A 5,853-nucleotide genomic window follows, 5' to 3' on the forward strand; every position below is an offset into this window, starting at 1 on the left:
ATCACAACCCTGTGTCCCGCACAGGTCACCTCTGCTCCGACCGCGGCGAGGAAATCCCATCCCAGGACCAGCTCATCTATTACTCCGGGCATCACGAGAAGCGGGATTGAAACGATCTTGTCCCCGAAGGCCAGCTCCACCTCGATCTGGGAATTGATTTCCCGGCTGCGTCCGTCAGCCAGCCGCACCAGCTTCCTCGTCTCTTTCTGTCGCCTCTCTTCCCCCAGTCTACTCGCCGCCTCGCAGCTGATAAAACTGCTTGTCGCCCCGGTATCGACCGTTGCTTTCCAGTTGCTGCCCGCGATCCTCACCACCGCCGACAGCTGGACATCCTCCTCCGTGAGTTCTCCTACGAGCTTTAGGGGGCTTCGTCTTGCGACCCTGGCACGGCCCTCCGCGGCTTGGGTCGCGGGGCGTTTCCCGCTTTCGGGCAGCACTGCCATGTCGGGGCCCCTACCTTGCCGCACCTCCAGCAGAATGTTATAGGTCGGCCATTGCATGCTTGTGTCCAATGGCGGTCACTCCCGCATCGTCGACACGCCTGGGCTGGGTTTTTCACGAACCCCGCCTCTATGTTCGTGTTCGCTTGGACGTCCCGCCGCGTTGGGACCGGCCTTATTTCCCCTGTCGAATCAGAGCTGGCTGCCGTTTCGCCCTGGCAGCGGCGACATATCTCCGTTACTGTCGGACGGGCGAACGGATTATTTGCTTTTGCTTTGCTCGCCGGACACTCTCGTTGGAACTCCAGCCGATCCCTCTCCAGAGCCTCAAACTCGTCGGCCAGCGTCATCATGTGATCCAGGTCTCTGCCGGATGAACACCCTCAAATCTGGCATGCTGTTGTCTCTAATGAGCTCCAACTGCTCTTCGGGCGTGCATTTTAGTGACCTCATGAGGGTCTGCATCTCCACCATGTAGTCCTTGAATGGCTCTCCCCATCTTTGCTTCCTCAACCTCACCTCCTGGAGTAATTTTTCAAAATACCCCCTCGGCAGGAAGTATGCTTGGAAGCTACGCGCAAATGCGTTCCATGTCTGCCACTGCCTGTTGTTGGCTACAAACTACATGAGCGCCCGACCCTTTAGCAACTCAGGCATGGCTCGCGGAATTAAATTCAACTCCAACCCGTACATGTCGGCTGACCACTCGATCTGTTCCAGGAACTCGAGTGGTTTCGCCGTTCCGTCGAACCGAAACGACCACTCCCTGACGTGCTTGGCGACGTGGGCAAAACTCGAACTGGACGGTCTCGTGGTTTGTTCTTCGAGTCCCCGTCGACGATCCTCCCCTGCTCCCCTTCTTCCTCCCTCTGTGGGTTTCTCGCGCTCCCTTGCTCCGGCTGTGCTGGCCGGGTGGGCCTCTCCCCACTCTCTGCCCGCGGTCGGCTAGGCGACCGGCTTTTCACCGGGACCGCCAGGCTCGCGATGAGCTCCTCTTGGGTCTCGGACGGCCGTCTCCACAGCGGTACTTGCTCCGCACTCGCCGGCAGCGTCAAGCGCTCGTATGGATCCGCCCCGTCCTCCATCTGGGCCGCGGTCACGGCCCCTCCCGCCTTCATCTCCCAGGCCTCGAGCGCGTCCGCATACTCCGGTTCCTCTCCGTGCTTCTCAATCCACTCCTTGAAGATTCGGCGCATCTCGGTCAGCGTACCTTCCAATCGAAGACCGCACGCCCGCGCGCACTGGACCAAGTCCTCTTTCCTCAATGAGTGAACACATCGTCGGCTCCTCATTTTTATGTACTCGCGATACCAAGCTCAGTACCGCCCTTCCCAAATGCACTTTGTCTTTTACTTGTCGAAAGGCCCCACGTTGGGCGCCAGTTGTAACGAACCGTTCTTCTCCGTCTGATGCAGCTGGGCTGGCTCAGCGGTCGATAGGCTCGCTGCAACAATATTTATATGTTGCCCCGACGACAAGTAAGAAGGCACGGGTTGGGTCTTGTACTGGTATGTTAAAAATGCTTTATTGGTATCTTAAGTCTATCTTACGCTACTCGGATTCCGGCGCTGGATCTCCTCTTGATTCTCCTCTGTGGTTCGATGAGCGCGTTGCTCCCTGGGCCCCCCCACGGCGTCGCCAAGCGTGGCACCGCCGGCTCTACTGACTGGGGCTAGCGATTCTTGGCACGTGGCCCAAATCCACCTCTCAGTCAGGCGCCTGACGCGTTCGCTCTCACTCGACTCACTTGGCGTTTCGGCCCGAGGGTGCCTCACTCCTGGAGGGATGCGCTTCAAGCGGGGTGCCGTTGGTTCAAGGGATTTGAGTCTTTGGCACTTGGATGCACGCTCGAGTCTGCCTCTCAATCCTCACACAACGCGTTCGCTTTCTACGGTTCTTTTCCCTTCGCTGGTTCTCACTTTCGTGGCTCACTATTCACTTCACTCTTGTTGGCTCCGTCTGTGGACTGTCCCCTTTCCTGGTCGCGGCCCTCCTCTTATAGGCTCGCTTCTGCGTCGGCGCCGCCGATGCCGCCTGGCGCTAACGGCACTTTCCGCCATGCGGTGCCCGTATTTTTCCATCGGCGTTCCTTCATTCCCTTGTCGCTCTCCAACGGGACCTGGCTGGTGGCGTGATCTCATGACCATATTTGGTCATGCGCTGGACCACTGCCGGCCCGATCCCGTCATCCCGCTGCTCGCTCTCCAACGGGACCTGGCTGGTGGCGTGATCTCATGACCATATTTGGACATGCGCTGGGCCACTGCCGGCCCGATCCCGTCATCCCGCTGCTCTCTCTCCAGGGGTCCTCCCCTCTCATCTCGGGACCCCGGGAGAGCTCTCCTCGGGAATTCGCCGCCTCCGGATATCCCCGGATAACGGTCGTTAGCGCTTAACCCTATACTGCCCCCTATGTGTGGGAATACCTTTCCTCACACGGTTTCGGGCACTTTCTCGATGTTGGAGCAGAAGTTTCTCCACGAGTTCCTTTGTGCCTTACGTATTTCCTTCTTGTAGCTCCTAAGTATGATTTTATATTCTTCATTGACAATCTCCTCGTTCGCTTGTTTGGCGATCTTGAAGAATTCCTTGAGGTTGTTCCTTTGGAGAGAGAGATCTCGGTTCCACCAGAGTGGCTTGGACCTCCTCTTCGTTCTCGAAGGTTTGCACGATGCATGGTAGGCGTTCAGTAGCTCGTTGGATAGGGTCTTTAGGGACTTCTCTATATCCTCCGCGGATTTCACTGAGCCCGGATTCGCGAGCTTCGAAGTAACTGTCTTTTTAAACTTTGCCCAGTTTGTGTTCCGGGGGTTTCTATAGACTGTTGTCTTCGAAGGGTGTTTGAATTCGCACTTGAACTGAATGTACTTATGGTCTGAGAAGGATGGTCTATCGAGGACCCTCCAGCTAGATACCGTAGTACTGTTTCCCGTTGCAAGTGTTAGGTCTAGCACGTTGGATGAGGTCGGACCTACGAAGGTGTGCTCCTCCCCAACGTTTTCTATATATAGATTAGTTGCTAGTATAAAGTCTAAGAGTGACTCACCTCTGTCATTGATGTCGGTGCTTCCCCACACATTGTGGTGGGCATTGGCGTCCGTTCCGATGCCGAGTTGATAGTTTTTGGTGCCGGCTTCTGTCACCAGGCTCGTGAGCCATGTAGCAGGAAGCCACCAGAAGGCGCTTTTCCTCACTTTCCAGCATCACAACCGTCAGGTCATCCGTGCTGTAATGAGACATAAGGTAAGCATGGATTCCCTTTCGTAAGAGTACGACGGTTCTGTTCCTGCTTACCGATGTTGAGTAGAACAGGTTATGATTTGAGGACTTTAGTCCAGCCACTGAATTGCCTGTCGCAATCCAGGGCTCCTGGACTAGAGCTATGTCGGCGAGCCCTTGCGATGAGGAGCTCCGCCGACGCTACCTTGCTTTTATGCAAGTTGAGCTGCAGCACACTCAGCATGGGTGGCTGGCTCACTTGCACCTGACGGGTTGACTACCAGCGTCAGGTCACCGTCTTTCTCTTCTTCGTCTTCAAGCGCAAGACCCTGGGCGGCCTCCACGATGGACTCGAGACCTAGGTCCTTTTCCACCTCGCCTGCCGCGTCCTTGTCCACAGGGTGGCGCTTTTTGAGGCGCAGGTAGACGCTACCCATGCCCCACGCCATCTTCCCGAACTTGGGGTATAGCAGATCCTCTGCTTCCTTGTTTATTTGGAGGATCACACACTGGCCCCCCTCGTTGGGTAGTGGGCTACCAATGTGTAGGATCCTCCAATCGGCCGTTGGCACGTCCGCGTTTTGCCGCTGAAGGAGCTTCAGCGCTCGGTCCCCCTGGATTGTGATGGGGAAGAGTACCTTCGCCTTAGGCTTGGACGGGATAAGCTCCCGGTCCACAACCTCCAGCTTGGCCCCCTCCCACATCGCCTCCAGTTGGCAGACTGTACGCGTCAGCCACCTTAGGGTTGGATCATCATTGCACTTTTTATATGGACGTTGACATGCAATGACTGCATCTATCAAGAGGCGATGCAATTACAAAGGCTGTTACGCGCGGATCCCAGGCAAAACGCAGCCCTCCTCCCGCCCAACCGACCGAGGGGCGCTGCCGCATGACGCGCGGTGCGTAGCCGAACCAAACGCGAGCATGCAAGAAAGATAGATATTAGACTAACATTCGAGGAAAATTAGCACTAAACTTATTAAGAAATTAAGCATGCAATAAAATACAAAATACAAATACCACTACAATTACTAATTACTAGAAAGGATTAGTAATTTAATAAGAGGAAGAGAATTAGTGGAGGATATAATATGGTAGAGGGAATTATAATCCGAGCATAAGACCCTAAACGGTTCATGCAAGGAATAATTCGATCTACAAAGTGGAAGGAACAACGGTATAAAGTTTCTAGTCAGTCGAATAGGAATCGTGAAGTTTATGCGGCTCAACAGATCAGGGCTGTCTATGTCACCCCTGATCAAGTTGTGCATAAATATCACACCAAGCATTTTTCTACGGTTAACTAAGGATGGGAGGTTTACTAATAATAGTCTACTAGAGTAAGATGGGAGTCTTACACCCGCATCCCAGTTAAGGCCCCGCAGAGCAAAGAGTAAAAAGTTTTTCTGTACTGATTCTATACGGTCCTGGTGTACTTTGTACTGAGGGCACCATACACAGGAGCCGTATTCTAAGATCGGACGTACAAGCGAGGTATAGAGAGTCTTTGTTATATAGGGGTCGTCAAATTCCTTTGACCACCTCTTTATAAACCCAAGCACGCCCTTATTTACCATGGTAGAAATGTGTTCGGAAAACTTTAACTTGGGATCTAACATAACACCCAGATCATCCACCAGGGTAATTCTCTCAAGAGAACCCCCAAATAGGGTGTAGGGAGCCAACAAAGGGTTAGAACGATGAAATGTCATAACTTTGCATTTCGAGGCATTAAGGTGTAACAAGTTTGCACAACACCATGACTGAAAGCTATTGAGATCGGATTGCAAGCGAGAATGAAATGAAATGTCCTTGTACTGGACACAGAGTTTAACATCATCCGCATACATTAGAACTCGAGAGTATGTTATTACTGAAGGCAAGTCATTAATAAAGAGTGTGAAGAGTAAGGGGCCTAGATGGCTGCCCTGTGGTACTCCCGAAGAAACCTTTACTGGTAAAGAGAGGGAGTTTTTGAAGAGGACTCTTTGAGACCTAGAACAAAGATAGCTAGAAATCCATCTCAGGGGGTTGGGCGGAAACCCTAAAAGGTCAAGTTTATGTGCTAAAAGGGAATGGTTTATAGAGTCGAGTGCTAAAGTCGGTGTAAATAACATCCGTCTGTAAGTTACCTTGAAAGCCTTTAATAATGAAAGAAGTAAACTCTAACAAGTTCGTGGTGGTTGATCGC

Source organism: Drosophila persimilis, unplaced genomic scaffold, assembly GCF_003286085.1.
Source record: "Drosophila persimilis strain 14011-0111.01,24,50 unplaced genomic scaffold, DperRS2 tig00001355-arrow-arrow-pilon, whole genome shotgun sequence".
NCBI lineage: Eukaryota > Metazoa > Arthropoda > Insecta > Diptera > Drosophilidae > Drosophila > Drosophila persimilis.